At 39.5% G+C, this 19,601-nt stretch overlaps 1 protein-coding gene and 1 long non-coding RNA gene across 4 annotated transcripts in view; one reads left to right on the plus strand and one right to left on the minus strand.

Moving 5' to 3' along the window:
• Sema5a (semaphorin 5A) overlaps positions 1-19,601 on the plus strand; it is a 441,538-nt gene that overhangs the window by 218,494 nt on the left and 203,443 nt on the right. The window lies entirely within an intron of this gene.
• LOC116083132 lies at positions 905-4,907 on the minus strand. Its single transcript, XR_004115601.1, has 2 exons — positions 4,036-4,907; positions 905-1,338 (listed from the first exon to the last, which is right to left on the minus strand). It is a non-coding gene; the product is annotated as an uncharacterized LOC116083132 (long non-coding RNA).

Consider the following 19,601-nt stretch of genomic DNA (forward strand, 5'->3'; position numbering starts at 1 on the left):
TTCCTATCTATTTCTAACTCCTATTTCCAGAAGAACCCTTTCTTTAACGTTGGTGCTGGTAGCCAACAAATCTCCACTGTGGGAAGATACTGTTTCTTTGAGAAATGATGGTTCTAGTACAGAGAGAGAATAGTATAAAATCAGACTAAAGGAGTTTGTTTTAGAAAAGGAGGAGAGGTTCAAAGAGTAGTGATGAAATGTCAGGACCCAGGAGACATCTGGGAATGGGCTCACTGTATGAAATGAAGAAATTGATTGCCAATAAACAGTAAAAGCAGCAGATTACTGAACATTAAATCAGATACGAACTCATGAGCATATGTTAACATTAGAATAAAAACTGAGGCAAAAAGCCAACTAAAACATTGAAGGAAAAATCTAATAGAAAATTAAGATTTGGCAAGAGTCACACTGAAAACTGAACCATGTAAACATGATCATTGGGTGGCACATTTATCATGCAGGTTTGATGACAACCAAGATATTGACATTCTCATGGTACTTATCTAGATTATAGTTACTAATTGCACTTGAAAAACTAGTACCTTGTCAGTGAAGAATACTACTATGGGCCTATAACCAAGCTCTGTAATATGACTTTAGTAGTAATGGACCAAATGCCTGTAATTTGTTATACTGAAAATGCAGCAGGGTTTCTATGGCAACCTACAAAATCATCGTAAGGAAACACCACTCAAGCCCAGGTAAACATCTAACAAAAATCTGACCTGGGCCTTTCAAATATTGGCTTGTGTGTGAATAAAGAACTGCTTTATCCAGGAAGAGATCACATTAACATGTCTATCAAATGTGATACTTAGTTCAAATTGAGTCTTAAACTTTTCATTCTCTAAGTGACACTTTGGAGACAACTCAAAAATTTGAAGGTGAGATAGAAACTTTGCGTCTTGTAAATATACAAATATTATTAATTCCTTGATCTGTATAATGATCATTATTATGATAAGTATAATGGAAGAGACTGTGGGAATGACCTTCTTCTTTGGTTGTTATGGTTTGAATATCTAGTGCCCCCCCCCCAAACCAATAGGCTCCTGTGTCTGTACACTTGTCCTTAGCTGCTGGTAATGTTTGGGAAAGGTGATGGGCTATATGGCAGGGGTGGAGTGGGACGAGGCTTAATGAGCCAGCTCCATGTTCTGTTCACTTTCTGCTTCTTGACTGTGGATGCAGCATGAACCTGCTATACTCCTGGTCCCGCTACCAAGGCTTCTCTGTCATAATCCATGGTGGTATGTGGTTCTTGGAGCCAGAATGAAGCCTTTGTCACCCAGACATCCTCTTTCAGGTATTTCATCACGGCCAAATGACATGTATCTGAAGGGAGGGGATGAAGGACATCCTTTTCATTACATACTCATGAGCAGCTTTGTTGCAGGAATATTTAAAAAAATAGCCACCCCACAAACTCGCTTTCCCACCTGGCCATGTTCTTGAGCCGGTATTGACCAGCATCACTACATTCCAGTGGGCTCTTATTATTCTCTCCCAGCTATTCAAAACATCTCACTCACATGCAACTCTTCATATACCCCCACAATCATACATCTAAATAGCCTAAGACCTGGTAAGTAAAGCAGGACTCTTAAGGCCTTAATATCCAATCAGATTTATATAAAATAAGATCACAATTACAAGCTGCCAATACAATATTTCAGAACCGAATAATAAAGATAATATTCTAACCCAATTAATCTATTTTGTAAAAACTATTGCTTGGTTGTATAACCACGTGGGGTCTGACGCATCCTCATCGTCTACCTGCATGATGATGATCTCTCTCCTCCTGCTCCTGACCTTTTCCTCCTCCAACTCTAGCTCTACCTATCTATTCCTGTCCAATCACAGGCCTGTCTGAGTCCTAATGTGATTGGACACAGATGAGGCTGCAGCACAGCTTAAGTTTTGTGTGTGTGTGTGTGTGTGTGTGTGTGTGTGTGTGTGTGTGTGTGTAGTTGCTACAAACACAAAGTGAAGAAATGAAATAGAAAGTCTGATAACACATTAATAAGGAAATTGGGATCAATATCATAAATGCTCTTAACATTTCTTGATTTTATATCATAATAAATGTAGAAAGCTCCAGGTGTGAGACTGCTGTTAAGCTGTGAGTGTTGTCAGGGCAATGAAACACTAATTGCCTTTCCAGCCATCACTTCATTTTGCCAGGACTACCTCTGACAAGGTCACAAATAGGTTGCCAAAAGCAGTGAGCACCATTACTGAAAAAGTCAAGTATGTCAGTTTGGCTACCTAGAGCACCCTCAGTCTGCTCACACAGACTGAGGGAGATAGTAACGTCTGAATACAGCTCTGATAACAGGAGCCAAACATCCTCCTACCCCTGACCCTGACTACCCATGCTGAGCAGTGAGGCTCTCCTGTATTGTGCCTGTGTCTATGTCTGCAGGACTGTAGCCTGTTGCTTACTCAGTGTTAAAAGAGATAAAGCTGAATTCTTTTCAACACTGTTTGCTTCTCATGTGTCCCTAGGAAACAGGTCTTGTTGATTTCTATAAATATTTTATTTTTATTCAAATTACTTCTTCCATGGATAAAAAAATATTAATGTCACTGGCAAACAAAGGTCTCTGCATTGTTCTTATAAATGGGTTATCTGAGAGACCTGAAGATGGTACAGGCCTTAAAGACACTTATTGCTAAACCCAATACCCAATGCTTGATCTTGAGAATCACATGGTAAGCATACACCGCCATGAACAACCCCATGGACACGCCCATGGACACACAACACACATACTTAAATAGAAACTCACAGAGAGAGAGAAAGAGAGAGAGAGAGAGAGGAAGAGAGAGACAGAGGGAGAGAGAAAGAGACAGAGACACACATATACAGAGAGAGAGAGAGAGAGAGAGAGAGAGAGAGAGAGAGAGAGAGAGAGAGAGAGAGAGAGAGGCACATACATGGTCACACAATGTACACACAGAGAGATATACACACACACATGAAAACATTCATAGCACACACACGGTTATAGACATACACAGTGACACACATACATCCATACCCAAAACACACACAGACACACTTGGACACACACATATACTCACATACACTCACACTTATGTCTTCACACAGTCATAGTCACATACACTTATATACACATATAGATACACACTACCACACCTGCTCACACAGATATAGTCTCACACACCTACATATAGACAGTCTTACACATTCAGACACAGTCACACAAAGATATAGTCACATACACACACTCATACACACATTCACATATAAATACTCACATATGCATACAGACACACTCTCACACTCACAGACACACAGACACACTCACACATGCACACACAGGAGAGAAAGAGTAGAGTAATAAATGACATATTAAGTCTTAGAAAATTCTATATTATTGGCTATTCTCAATGAGAAAAAATAAGGATCTATGGGAAAAAAAGGCTCATATTACTATAGCCTAATACTACCAATCTAACATGGGATCATTACTCATCTGATTTCATTGTTTAAGTATCAACACTTGTGCATTTTGTGCCTCTAGTCTGCTTTGTTTCAACTGCCTTGCTGAGATACTCAGTGCTGCTGCTGGACAGAGCAGTTGTGATGAGCAGTAGTATTTTTATAACTTCTATTACTTTACACAAAGATTGTTTTCTCCTAGAGATCTGTAGACCTCAGTTAACAGTTTTTTCCTACTCTTTCCAAAGACAGAGACCAGTAAAAGCAAACAAAAAACAATACAAGAACTGACAACTTTGAAAAGAAGGAAGGAACAAAAAGTGGACATAAGTGAAGTTGGTTCCTGTGTAACCATGATGTATTATCTTGCTCCCTCTGCTCCTGCTGGACACTGTGGCTCCTTGTGTGTTGTCTTGCTTCCTCCACTCCTGACAGATGCCATGGCTTCTTCATGTGGCTGATCTGTAACTCATCTCTTCCATCACCTTGAACACTTCTACCTTCAGTGTCAAGCTGTTTCTTGGTCCCACAATCACTGGCTGTTTCCCACAGTCAAGTACCTTCTCTTGTAGCCTCTTCCTTGATCTTGCAGTCTTCATCTATAAAAATAATTGGAACTTTCCACCCTCATTTCAAGCATTTTGCTTTGGATCCCATTGAAGAAGGTTGGCAGGTGGCCTTGAAGGGTTTCTCAGTAGTGTAGCTTTTGTATCTCACGAGGCAATCATTCTGTGCTTTATTTCTCTCTGCATGCTGATTCACTGCATTAGGATACAAGGCAGATGGCAACACACAAACAACTGCCATGAATGTTCTAATTCCTCGACATGCAGTATGTTCCATTCCTCCTTTATCTTTCCTTAAATTACATTTATTTACTGTGTGCGAGGAGGCTATCTGTGCATATACCATGACATGTGGGGAGGTCAAAAGACAACCCTTGAAAGTCAATTGTTCTCCTGTGCCATTTGGGTCCAAGGCAAAGAAGCCATGCCCTCAGGCTTGGTGGCAAGCAACTGTACCAACTGAGCCATTTTGACAGTTCCTACTTTGTCTTTTTAAAGTCCACATTACTGGGGTATGAGATAGGCTTCTTGGAAAGGCTCTGAAGAGGCACTCGAAAATGTTCATTCTTGCTCTGTGGAAATCTCAGTGCTGGGTGAACAGGCAATTCCTGACTCTGAAATGTTCTCCCTTATACATCGACCCCTATGTTCTCTAGGCTCTCTCCTCTTCTATACAGTTACTCTGTGTCCACATCTTAACTTTGGATGAGCATCAGTGGTGAGCCAACATACGTAGAATGATGATCCTTTCCTCTGTAGTGATTTTCACAGTTTGAGAAACTCCAGCTGGGGCAGGGTGTTCTGTAGTGCACTGGTGCCTATTAAACATTGTTATCAGGGGTGATATAGCTTTCTGGATCCCTGGTGAAAATTTAAGAATTCTGTGAGATTGTTACACAAAACCTCATTATGAGGTCATCGTTCTTGAGAGACTTGATGCAAGCAGCTGGAACAGAGTAAACAAAGTCTTCCAATCTGAGGGTACTTCTGCCCATGTGAACCTCATTGCCCTCATCAACAGAGGTGTCATAAATGAAGTCTTGAAACGCCTTGCACAGAGATGAGGGTATAGCCACTCCTTTACTTTCCCTGAGTAAATGATATATTTGATACAAACCTCCACTATCACCAGAGGAATAGTCACATATACAAATGCCACGAAGTGGCTACGCGTGGTTGTTCTCTATGAGTTCCAGCTGGCATACTTTAATATGTAAGGGGCACACACCCAAGAACTGCTTTTAATCATAGAAATAAAACGTGTTTTTCATCAGTGACTTGAGGATCCAGCATTAGTGTTGGATCACTTACAGACCATCTTTCTACCTAGGAATGGAGGCAGATGTCCTGGCATGCTGTTATTCAGCCATGCCCACTGAAGACCAGTCATTTCCAGGCATAGTACAAGTCTACCATAATAGGTCTGCGCCTCTTCTGCTTTGTGTTTTAATAACAGCTTCAAAACTCCGTCATCACGTCTGTACTTGCCTCAGTGATGACATTTGCTCCAGAAGAAAAACAATTTCAGAAAACTATAAGAGCATAGAGCACTGATAACCACATCTGCCAACCTGGGAGCTTGCCAGTGCAGCCTCTGGTCAGATATCCGCTGATCTAATCCCACTGGACAGGTATGGAAGAGTAGGGAGAAGAAGCTCATCTCACCCCTCACCATCTTCAGGGAAGTTGCACAGATTCTGTTTTTTGCCCCCTCCTTTCCAAAAGAGAGGAAGTCACTGACTGTTCTTCACAACAGCAAGGACAAGGAGAAAAACAGAGATCTGTATACTAACTCACCGCTGGCTTCCTGATGACTTCTAAACTCGAAATGTTTTGATCCCTCTCACTTCATGATCTTTTATTGTAGAAAGCATTGTCAGAAGCCAAGACAGGTGCTAGTTTTTCTTTCTTTCTTCTTTTTTATTTCTGTGTATCTGTGATTCGGAATTGACTTTTAACTTGTGTCCGTGGTTAAGCTATTCCCAGGCAGGGCAGGGTTTCCTCCTGAGGCATTTGACAGCATCTAGGGACACTTTTCATGGTCATGGTTGTATATATCCTGCACTGCATAGAGCAGCGCCTCCCCACCCAGAAAAGCATCTCATTCTACATGCTTTACTGCTGATGGTGTCCTCCTTTGCCAGTTGGTTTCTACTTCAGTTATCACATATTTCCAATAAGTCAGATAATGATCCAGGAACTGAAGATTAGTACTTGATTGTATCTAGAAGATTTGTGATATTCTAGGAAACTCATCTTTTTAGATTTTCTTAATATATACAATCCCAAACATATTTAAACTGATGGTGACCATGTCTAAAGAATCTGCTGTGATTATTGGGTTTAAATTACCTTCTTTTAGTAATATGAGATTAAATTTAAAAATGAATTAAGTCAATTTATAATATACACTCTAATGGGTCATAACACTCTGATATAACTACCCTCGGCTGGAAAGCTCTAGAATCTAAAGAATGATTAACTAATTAATAATTTAGAATAATTATTCCAATGAGATAGTCACATTGATTAATTTTTTAAATTATGTTTTGTATTTATTGAGTTGGGAGAGCTTGGTCTCCCCCGTGGCTCTAAGAAATCATGGCTCCAAAGCATCATCACCCATTTGTCTTTCTTTATCACGTGCTGTTAAAATCTTAGTTTGCTGGAAGCAGAAAGATCTGCTTACATCCCTTCAAGGGTCAGAGAACTAAGGCATGTCGATCATAAAGTTGTAATACACATAAGTATGCCTGCTCATTTGCATGTCATTAACATGCAATCATGGCTGTCTGTGGCTGCTAATCAGATGCCTTGAGCAGTTCCAGCAGAGATAATCAGAGCCTGAAGTATTTATGTTTTAAATCTTTTAAGAAAATGTGTTTTATTCTCCTATCTGAGTGATAGGAAGTGTTCAATAAGTGTTTCCTGGCAGAACGAAGAGCTGAATGAATGCAATATGAGTCAGGGATGTATGTTTTTGTTGTTATGATTTCACTTTCTCACACCGTATTTGGTTGATGAGTTTCTTTGTGTTCTCTTGTATGATACTCGAAGAGTCTGATGAAGACTAATAGCCTGGAACCCATACAGCCCCTCCTCCGCCATCTGCTTCTAGTCTCTTCCGTCTTACTCACCCTTCAGGATTCTTGTCAAGCACTGTTGTACCTAACAGTTTGTTCAAACCCTTTCATCTGCCCCCTTCATAACTTCTTGGAGGATTTGCCATTGGGAGTAAGTAGGTGTGCTGTACATGAGCCTGGCTGAATTTTCACTGGTTCCAGTTGGGTGGACTCCCCTGAACAGACAATCTCTTTCCCTCACTTGTTGGACACAGATAAGAGACTCATTTCTCATGTCTGACAGTGCGGGGCAGGCTTACAGGGGTTCTGTCTCAAGTTGCCATTTGGGAGTGACTTTTAGTTGATACCATCTCCATCTTCACCCTGCCTATCTTAGAGTAGCCTAGGAGAGTGATTAGAGATCTCTTTGAGCATCCATTCTCGGTCACATTCCACTGCCATAGCATGGTACCACAGTACGCATGTGCAGGAAACAGTGACCAGCTAGGAAGGAGGACAAGATGGACCCCAAGGATGTACTTCTCTCTTCTCCTTCCTCTACCCTATTTTTAATTTTAATTTTTACTATACACAAACAGATTTATTCATGCCTCTGACATTTTTGTGAATAATAAGCATGGTACCCCAAACAAGCCACTTAACCTATCTGGACCTCAATTTTCTCCACAGTATATTTTGGAGAGGAGATTGAAGACGTGGGGATTATCCCTGAAGTCCTTGTCAGTATTGGAATTTTAATCACCACCCTGCTTACTTTCCCTTCAGTCATTGTTTGAATGATTCTTATTTCTGTGTCCTTAAGGAAAGCTGTCCCTATTAACTTGCTGTGATGTTTACTTGGTCGAGTTTTAATGTAATCCATGGTGAAGTAGTGCTGCCAATCACAGCAAAAGAATGACCTCACATTTATTGAGTCCCTGCCATGTGTTCTGCTATTAGGAAGCAGCATCTTATTTGTAGAGTCATTGAGGTTTGGGTGGCATCCTAATCTTATATAGTAGTTCAGGCTCCATCAAGGCACTCACATCATATGCAGTTGAGGTCAGTTTCAGCTGCTATACTGCAGAGGAAAGGTGGCTGCTTCATCTCTTAGCATTCCACTCATTTTTACTGTTTGTGATGTGACCTATTGTTGACCCTTGTTTATAATGACTACAGATGTTAACTTGTAATTTACACTGGAGTTTAAAGTCAGGTTCCATGGAGCCCTCTCTGACACATAGATTCATAATGCATGATTTATTGAGGTAAAGTTTCAGAAGATGGAAACTGGAAAAAGGGCAGGCTTAAAATTCTCTGCTCTTTTTCCATTTCCTTTACTTTTTCCTGTCCCTCCCCAAATGTTGACACTGATGGATAAGCTAGCATACCAGGAAACCCCATTGTTTCTAACTTAAATAATACACTTCTTATTTGGGTAAGAGATTACATACTGCAGAAGCTGGAGGTATGCAGTTACCTAGAGGGTAAGTAAGAAGTGAAAGAGAAGCTCCTGAGAAAAATAAATGAGAAAATATGGGTCACATTGCTCTAACTTCTTTAGACTGAATGGATTGAAAGTTCTCACGAGAGGACTGTGAACCCCTGAGTCATTTGTCATCCTGAATTTATTCAGAACCGTGACAGGATTGGACAGAGCAACTGTAGATACAGCTGTATTATGCACTATCCTTATTTAGCATGTCTGTCAAAGACAATTTCTGCCTTGCCCTGTGTTGAAGCTTTAAGAGTGTATGTTACTTCTTTATTAGATAAAAATGCTCCGTCTGTTTATATCGGTTCTCATTGGCCTTGGTTTTATCAGCCTTTTACCAAGTGTTCTGGCAAATTTGATGTCGACTTGACACAAACCAGAGTAATCTGAAAGGGTGGAGCCTCGGTAGAGAAAATGCCTCCATAAAATACAGCCCTAGGGTATTTTCTTCATTAGTGACTGGTATGTGAGGGCCAGCCAGCCCACTATGGGTGTAGCCAGCCTTAGACTCATGGGCCTGGTGTAGCCAGCCTTAGACTCATGGGCCTGATGTAGCCAGCCTTAGACTCATGGGCCTGGTGTAGCCAGCCTTAGACTCATGGTCCTGGTGTAGCCAGCCTTAGACTCATGGGCCTGGTGTAGCCAGCCTTAGACTCATGGTCCTGGTGTAGCCAGCCTTAGACTCATGGTCCTGGTTTAGCCAGCCTTAGACTCATGGTCCTGGTTCTTTAGAAAGCAGACTGAGGAAGTCATGGTTTGCAAACCAGGAAGCAGCATCCTTCCTTGGCCTCTGCATCAGCTCCTGCCTGTCAGTTGCTGCCCTGCTAAGTGTTCCACCCTCCTTGATCTTGATAATGAATAGAGCTGAATGAAATAAACTCCTCACTAAGTTGTTTTTGATTATGGTGTGTCATCACAATAGTAATCCTAACTATAGCACCAAGTGGCATCACATTATATTATATGGGTTGACTGAACAAGTTAACTATTTTAACTTATCCATATTTTCAAATATTAGTATTCAAATTTTATGTAGATATGTTCTAAAGCACAAACAGTGAAATTTGCTTGAAGACATTCCCCAATGAGAGAAGTGTATTTTGCCCAAACATTCACATAAATTAGAAGATTGTTAATATTTTCCATAGAGTACTTATTCAGCCTTTAATAAAATAAAATTCAATCACCATTTAAATAAATGAACAAAATTAAAATATATCTGATTTTTAAGAAAACATACCTATGATTGAAGATAGTAGAAGAAAAACTGTCTGATCACCCATTTGTCAATAAATAATTTCATTCCAAAATATTTGAATAACAGTGGAAACTTCTAGGAACATAAGAAGGGGAACATATGTATATATGCTTATATTTACACAAATATGAATGTTTATACTTTAAGAAGTCTTCATATTTTGAGTGCATATACACATTTCATATATATATATATATATATATATATATATATATATATAGGGGGGGGAGTGGAGAGAGGTGGTAGCTATCCAGCTAGAGAGATGATAGACAGACAGATGAAAGATGTGAACATTTTCAAGAAAAGAAAGCATCACTTCAGTGGAAATGAAATGGGGAAAACTGTAAACTAAAATACAATGAAAAGGCTTGATAACACCCAGAGTAATTACTTCAGAAGAAAGAAAAACACTGAAAAGAATATAAAATGACACAAATTAAGAGCCCCACATTGCATGGCATCCAGCTAAGTGCTCCAGCAATTCAGTGCAAGATGGAAGACGGAATGTCAGTGAGTACTATGGCTCTTACCAGTTATGTCATGTTGGAGCAATAGAAAAGATTTAAAGGTCATTATTGTGCAGGAGAAACTAAAATAGGATAAAAGTCCATTGGGCTTTTTTTTCTCTAAAAGCTAAACCTTGATGAGACAGCGGCTTCTGATGAAGAGGAACCATATATTGACAAAGGCAGTGTGCTGACAGTGTAAGCTGAAGTCTCAATGCCTTGTGAAAACATGCTGTCTCTTTCTTATAAGAGGTTCTAAACTTTGAAATTATATGGGTCCAGCAGTAGTATTTCTAGCCTGAAACAGAGTAGAATTAATTAGCCATGTTACTGGCATTCTGAAGATATAAATTCTTCACTGAAAACTAAAATGCCAGATCATAGAAACTAGGATGAGTGAAGAGCACTGGCCAAACCTTTATCCCAGGAAATTAATTTCAAGTCACCCAGTGGGTGCCCAACCTGGGTGTAACAAACCCTACAAGGACCAGGTCTTCCCACATGTACGTAAGTATAGAAAAGTTGGTTCATAAATTAGGAATCATGACTGATTAGCAAAAGCACTAGGGATGTAGTACAATTAGTTGAAGAGAAGGCCCAACTGCTATAGCATTTGCTGTACAAATGTTTGGACCTGGTTTTGATCCCCAGGCTCCATTAAAAGCTGAGCTTATATGTGAGAACATGATCCAATATTTGGGGTTGACAGAGAAGGATCCCAGGTCAACCAAGTTCAGAATAAAAAAATACAATATTCTGGAAAATAATAGAGCAGGGCATCTGATACTGACTTCTGGCCATAATAGTTGCATATCCCCCCCATACCACATACACACAGCACTCCTCTGTACTTATACCCAGATGAGAATTGGACAATTATAAGGATATGTTGTCATAAATATATATGAAGCATAGGAATACTGTCTGTACCATTCCAAAATATTAGGTACCGCAGACTACCTCTCTATATCTCATAACTAAGACAAATAGTAAGTACCTCACAGTTTAAGAGAATTCCCCTATGTATGTAGGAGGAACATGCCATACAGAGAGAAGGCATGGATTTTAGGGTTATGATAATTTAGTGTGCTTATCCCTGGGGAAGTCTAATCCTTCCTCTATGAGCATTTGTTAATTGCCTATAGATGAAGACTACCTATCACCTAACCTGATGCAATTCTCTCTGTCCATGCTGGAATGTCAGCACTGGAATTGTTCAGGGCTTGTTTAAGCAGTCATATTCTTGATATGCTGTGGACATAGCTATGCTGTCATATATAGAAGACACAGTCTTGTAGCAGACTTACTGGTCCTAAAAATAAACATACAAACAACACGATATAGCCTCAGCAGGTTTAAATATGTATTATGAAACAATAAGAATTAATGGCCATGAATTTGAAAACAGTAGAAGGAAGAGACATGGAAGGGACTGCAGGGAGGAGGGGGGAATGATGTAATCATATTTTAACTTAAAAAGTAAAGATGATTTTAAAATTTTTTAAAAGACTCGTTCATTTTGTATTTCTGGAAGTTTTCCATTTAATCTTTTTAAAACAGGCACGTTTGTGTAACCAAAAGCTCAGAAAGTGAAACAACAGACAAGTGTCCACTGAATATCAAACCCCCAGATTACACCTGTCTGGGATTCATTCATTTCCCAGTTGACTAGAGGAACTCTGCTTTTCCCTGTCTTTACCTCACTAGCACTCAGCATAGTCAACCTAACAAAAAGGCAAACCACTCTTGAGGTTTTTCATTTATACTGTGTCAGGGCGGGAAATCATAGTGGATGGAAGATGCAGAACTGTATGGAAGATGTAAACAAACAATAGAGCAGAACTTGTAGTTGACCCAACCAGCTAAGTTAGCAGAAATGACTTTGAAGAACATTGTTCAACACATCCAAGGAAACAGAGGAGATTGTAGACAAAGCTGATTTTAAAATGGAGAATTTCACCAGAAAATTATCACACAAATGTAACATTACCACTACCCCCAGAATGCACGCATGTATGCATGCATGCACGCATGCATGTAAAGCACACAGTTTATTTGAAAAGCTGCCTGGCACCAATTCCAATGGCAAGTTTGGAAAATAAATTTAGTAGAATCTCCAAAGAGGAACACAACTGTTTAATGGAAATTGAAGGTACCCCACTCTAGCTAGGGAGGCAGATCAATGCTTTGCTCAGCCATTAGCAGAGAATCTTCATCTTGGAGCAGAAGAAAACAAATACAAAGAGCCACAGCCAGACAATACACAGAGTGAGAGACCTTGAAACACTCAGCTGTAAATCCAATGTCTCCATCAAATCCTCCCCTGGAGGGTTCAGGGAACACTGTGGAAGAGGAGGCAGAAAGAGTGTAAGAGCCAAAGGAGATAGAGGACAGCAAGAAAAACAAAGCCTTGTAAATTAACATGATCAATACACGTATGAACTCACAGAGACTGTGGCAGCATGCAGAGGACCTGCGTAGGTCTACACCAGCTAGGATCCTAGAGCTGCGAGAAGTGGAGACACAAAGCCCCATCTCTAACTGAGAAGGTATCTCCAATTGATAACCAATTGCAAATGAAACTTTAGCTTTGTCTATGCATGTCTCACTAAGGAAACAAAGTACTCTGAAGGGTAGACTGCATACCAAGCAGTGGATGGACAACAGAAAATGAACTCAAGGGCATCTTTGGAGGTTCCTTGTCTCATAATGTGGTATCAGGGCTTTTTCTTTTTTTTTTTTTTAATTCTGCCATATTTTTATTATATATTATATGTTTCTCTTTTCAACATACAGATCATTTGTGTATGTATCATAGATTCAAGTTTAGTATTTTAAGGGAATTCCTGAGTGTGTGAATCTATCTGTTTCTTATGCCTTTTCTTTGGGGGGTCTTCTGTTGGTTTATTTTGTTTTATTCAGACATGTTAGACGTGTTAGTTTTTGTTTTTTCATATCATCATATATCCTTTTACGGGTCTTTTTTGAGATAAGGTTCTTATATTATATGTAGGATAGTATTGCTCACATATATTTTTTACAGCCTACTTTAATAATTGTTCATCCTCCCTTCTAGCTTAGCACTGAATAGAGGTAGTGAAAAGAAAGGTTATTAGGATACAGCAGAAGTGGACCTGTTTATAAGAACAGTTCACTGGGGCAATTCAAGTCTTTGTTGTCCTCAGTCCAGTCCAGTAACAAACACAAAACACTAATCAAACAGCTGCAGACCAGTCTACCAGCAGACACAATACACAAATCAGCAAGAGGAGTTCAAACCAGTAAAAACTGTGAGGCTCGCCAACCGCCCAAAGTCCACAGAGGTGGCAAAAAGCTGCAGGAACCTCACAAGAAATTCTTTAGCAATTTTTCCTCTCTATGACATCAGCACAACTGAGGCTCAACAATGCAATGCAAGGCAAACCAATACATCATGCATGTCATCAGTGAAGACAAGCAAAGCTGAGCAACCCAAACTAATGCTGTAGTTCCTACACACTGCAGGGTCATATTTATATTCTTTATGAATATCATGAATCCGTTCAGGTGTTTGCTCTAATAGAACATCCTTTTATCTGTGTCTGCTTCAGCAAAACATTTCTTCATGTATCTACTTTATCAAAACATCCTTTCATCTACGTGCCTCAGCAAAATATCATTTGATATAATTGATTTTCCAAAGAAACCAGACATTTCCACTTCATAGTATAGTATAGTATAGTATAGTATAGTATTAGTATAAATTATTCCTTAGAAGCCTGATTGTTTTGTAATGAGAGATAGAAATGGAGTGGATCCTGATGGTCTGGGAGGTTGGGAGGAACAGGAAGAAGTAGAGGGAGGGAAAGACCACAATCGAGATGTATTATGTGAGAAAAAAATCCATTTTCAATAAAAGGGAAAAAGAAAAGAAAATGAAGGTGTACATGTGAGCAGGGTATGATTAACACATTAAGTCCTGGAAATAGAGACTCACTCCAATGGAAATGAAAGGAGATAGTTGGGTTGCACACAGGATGGAATCATAGGGGTGTACTCAGACCCTAGGACAACATGGATGTCAGAACTACCAAGAGCTTCTCCCTAGGAAACCAATGATAGTCAGTACCAGAAGTATTACCATTCATTTGAAGAAAAACCAACTTGCCGTGGGCTTGGTGAGATGTATCAGAAGGGACTACATATACAGTATATTGGCATTAATTCTAGGAAGAACATTCATTTTGAGGAAAATGTCTTGTTTCCAAGACCATTTTTGTGTAATATTTACATATATAGTGGCAGGTGCATAAACACAGCATGCCTAAACAGCATTAAGACAGATCAGTATTGAGAATATGGGAAATGGGGAATATGATTATGAGGAAATGAAGTCGATTTCAAAGGAGTAACTAATATTTCCAACTTAATAAAAAGCTACACCATTTTGTTAATAATGCCAACATTATTGTGTAGATTTCAAGAAAAAGGTTAAAGATAACCAGTAAAAGATTGAGAGTTCTTACTGTTCATCTCTTAATAGATGAGATGACTTGAGTTCATCTCAATAACAGATGACCAACTTAGAGGATGCACACTCTTCTTTTTCACATCATATAGACTTGATTTGAATTAAGTACATTAGCAAAAGCAATAATATGAAGAAATTCTCTCAGTAAGATGTGCAGAAGCTGCAGTGAAATGACACAAATGCATGCAGGAGACAAAGTATACTCCGTGCAGACGATTTACCAGTAAAGTTAAAGGAAATTAGGTGGTTTCTGAAATTAGCTTGATGAAGGAAGTATAAGCTTTTACCCATGTCATAGGCTCAGAATGGGAAAGTGGGAAAATTATGTAAAGTTTATTTTTGTCAATACAATATGCACTGAAATGCAATTATACTTTATCCTTGGGAAATGGAGATGAAAAACTATATCAGAAAAAGTAGCTATACCGGAAGAGTGTGTCCCAAATGCAAATTTCACAGGTGATAATGTTCAGCATTTGTTTGGATATAAGCAACAAGAGCGAATTTGTGCAGAATATAAAGATTCCGGTATTTATCCCTGTGTGGCTTCTCGGGGTTTATTATAGTTTGTGATACTATCAATTTTCCATGATGTCTGCTTTATTTTTCCCCAACATGTGATTTCTGTTTTGTGAATGGGTTGTTTTGCCTCAACCATGCTCAGCCTTACCCTCTGTGTCTCTTTGTGAACTATGCTAAAGCAAGCAAGCTTCCACACCTCTTCTTGAAAGTCTCCAGTGTTTGCTAAATGTAGTTATCAAAGTTTGATTTTGGTTTCTTTCAACTCTGACTAAATATCAACCATAAATATGTTCTATAAAGGGTCGTGATTAATATGTAATGAACATCCTCAATGACTTGACATCCTATTTTTCAGATTCTTTTTGTTTACTGTGCATTGTAAAAACATTTTAGGACCTGATATGTATGACTAAGAAATACAAAACACAACCCATTTTGTCAAGTTGATTCTATATTGTCTTTCTTCCTCTCTCTTTCTGTCCCTCTCTCCCTTCCTCCTTTCTTCCCCCCTCTGCCTTCCTGTCTCGCTCTCCCTCTCTGTTTTCTAAACTTCAATCTTTGTCAGTATGTGGGTCATGATCTCCACAGGAATAGCATATCATATATTTACATTACAATTCATAATAGTAGCAAAATTATACTTATGAAATTGCAAAAAAAAAATTTATGGGTTGGGGACACCACAACACGAGGAACTGCATTAAAGGGTCACAGAATTTGGAAGGTTGAGAGCAACTGTGACCTAAAGTAAATGTTAAGTGGCCATGTCTATTTCTTTCACGGTTTGAAATTTCTTTTTATACTTCATTATAATGTCCCAAATGACAGACGTTATCTATGTTGTTATACATGCACATGTATGCATAACTTACAAGTTAATAAAAAAATGCAAAAATTTATAGTTTGTCAATAGCTCACGTCTTCTCACGTCGATCTTAAGCCTTGGGAAAGATGATGAATGACTACATGTCTTTTTCCCTATCTACCATCTTAATATATCCCTCTCAAATATATCCCTCTCTATTCTGACAAGTGAACTTGAGACTTCTAATCTTAGGAATGAGTTGGTAAACTGATTCTGTATTAGTTTATAAGGGTTTTCTTTGTCTAAGTGTTTCCAGTATCAATGGTAGTTTTTCTGCTTTTGCTCTGAGACCCACATCTTGATGGTCCATGACATCTGCTCTAGGCACTACTGTGAACGAGCCAGGTTTATGAACAGAACAGATATGTGCATAGAAATGAGTGGTGAATGAGATCTGTTGTCTCAGTCACTAGCCTTTTGGCCATACTGAAAAGGAAAGGCAGATGCTGGATTCAGTGAGGGTCGGTGCTGGGTCACATCTACAGGGATATCTCAGCATCCACAAAATAGCATCAGGGTTAACTGAGAAATAGCACAAGCTTCATCTTGTATGGGTATGAAACATCTATTCTGCCTATCTCTAGTTTTCCCAGTATGTGCAGGATCCTGTGATGCTGGCAGGCTTACCAAGGACATACTACAGCAGACAGGAAAGTGGCCCTCAAACAGACACTGTGCCAGAATCCCTGGAACCTGAAATGTGTCTGTGTATAGTCCAGATGGGACACCCCCCCCGTTAAAGAACTTGAGTTGCAAAGAGCATCTTGGGGTACTTCTGAGACCCCAAGCATGTTTCAGTAGTCTTTCTGAAAACCATGCAAGGGTGAATTGCACACTAAATGCAAGGGGAGGATGCAGCAGAGGCTTGAATAGACACTGCATGAAAATTGGAATGATGGTCCACAGTAACATTATAGCAGCAGCTAAAGCCCAAGAAGGAAAAGCAAGGAGGGCTTCCTTACTCAAGCATCCTGACAGAGGACAGCTCTGCCAGTGCCTTAAGTATGACCCTGTGATACTGATTTTTCCTCTCTAGAGCTGTGATAGAATATAATTACATTCACTTACACCACCGTGATAATGGTAATACATCACAAAGCCAATATCAACTCATATACATGTTTTTCAGTCAGAGAAAAAAAATAGTATAGCCTAAATTCTCTTAGTCTGGGTTGCTATAAACAACTGAAAGTTACCTAACTACCTGCTGTTAATGACACTGCAATATGGCCTTAAAAAACAGGATTGTTCTCCTCATTTTCCAGACCTGAGCTGGAAGTATGAGACCAGCTGTAGACACTTTGCAGCCTTCCTGTCACCATGTGAAGTTTGCTCAGCAATCAGACTCAACAAGGTCATTGTTTCTAGGAATTGGCAGCCTAGAATCCTCGTGGGATACTTTGAATTCTATGGGTCTGTCTGGGCTTGAATCTTGTTTTCGCAACTTGTGCTTTTCAGTTACACAATATTAATTTTTTTCCTCATGCTGTTTTTCATTTGAAGTTTGAAACACCTGCCAGAAAGAGAAGCTTAAGGGCTTGGATAATATGTTTTTTTTTCTTCTGGAAGACATTCACATTAAACCTTCCTAAGGTGGTTTTACTGGCACTGTTCACATAACTTAGAAATGGAAGTTTATTCCCTGTAATTTGTCAACTCTGAAATCAGACTCTTGTCTTTAGTTCTGGGTCTAATCTATGTTCCATGTGTAAATTTCTTCTGCTGGAATTCATCACTGGTTGAGGGAGTCATTTAGCTCATACACAACACACTCAGCTTGTAAATATGGCTTATTTGGAAGTCATATTCAAGCCAGTTTTGATCTTAAGAAAGAATGCAAAGTAGATCTGAATACATACTTCATTAGGGAATAATATTTTCCTAAGGTTGCCATAACAAAGTATCACAAATTCTAGGGCTACCAACTACACAAACCTGTTCTCTCACAGTTCTAGACACCAGAGGTCTGAAATCAGGATGCAGGTAGTTGAGTGGTTTACCCACTCCAGCTCTAGATATTCCTTGGCCTGGGTTTAATTTATTGTACCAGCTCCCCCACTGTCTTCATAGGAACTATTCCATGTTAGAGTATCTCAAGCCTTCCTTTCCTTTTAGGACACAAGTCACTGGAAGTAGATCTACCAGACCAACTCATAATGATCTTACAGCTATGACCTTTATATGTCTACCATGCCACAGACCTTTCATAGAAATATGCTCACATGGACAGGTTCAAAATGGGTGTGTATTTAGGAGGTGTTCACACTGATGCAGATAGTATAGGGAGAATCCTCAGGAAGACCTGTCGCCCCATGCTTTGTTGTTTGGAAAAGATCCTACTAACTTCTGGTGACATGAGACTTCTCTTTGGATCAGGCTTAGAAGATAAAGAAATGTTTTTTCCTCTTTGTATGCCTGTCTCCTCACCAATGTGGACATGAATGCCAACTCTATATGTTTTGGTGACTCTTTTCAACACTATCAGATGTAAGGTAGAGAAGGCTACATCCTTGATGGCATTGTTACATAAAACAATCTTTCCAGATATAGCTAATGTTTCTTTAGAGAAACCTGGAGATGAAGTGTGGTCATTTCATCACCAAGGCAGTAAATGTTTGCTGGGAGAAAGTAAAAAAGATAAGACAGGGAGGGAGTTGGAGGGCACTGGGACCAATTGGAGTTCTGCCTGCTTCAGACATGAAGTAGGAGGAATGAATTCGCTGCATAAACAAGACAGCTGTGGAATGTTGGTGTGATTGCAGCCCACCCAGAACCTTTCCTTGGGTTCATTCTCCTTCAACTAATGATGCCTTAGAGCTTATTTGTCTCAGATATTCTGGAGTATGATTCTGAAGTCCTCACTAGAGACAGGGGGCAGGGGAAGAGACAGGATTAGGCTCACCATGCTGCATAGAGGACACTGTAAGGTTTCAGAGTCTCTGAGATAGGTGTAGGGCTATATTAACTCTCTTTGGCACTGACAAATTTCTCTTTTCTCTCTGAATGTCACTTCCATACTGTGGCAGTGTTGGTACCCTCAGATTGTCACCCAAACTGGTCCCCTGATGAGTTTCAAGAAAACTCTAGTGTCAGTTGACCTGCCTTTAGGCAACTGTAGCTAATCCCCATAAGGGAAGAAGCAGGTATTCAGTGCTGCCTCTGTCTGTCACCTTCACAGTGAACATTGCCATGTCTTCCTTGTGAACTGGCTTTGACTTCTCCCACTTTTAGCCAAGAGGGCAGAGAGAAGTGTCAGACTTCAATGACTTCCCTCTCAAAATCTGTTCCAGTGACAAGTGTTTGCAAATAATGAAATTCGGCCAGAGTCTATGCGTAAAATGA

This window comes from Mastomys coucha, unplaced genomic scaffold (assembly GCF_008632895.1).
Source record: "Mastomys coucha isolate ucsf_1 unplaced genomic scaffold, UCSF_Mcou_1 pScaffold8, whole genome shotgun sequence".
NCBI classification, from domain to species: Eukaryota; Metazoa; Chordata; class Mammalia; order Rodentia; family Muridae; genus Mastomys; species Mastomys coucha.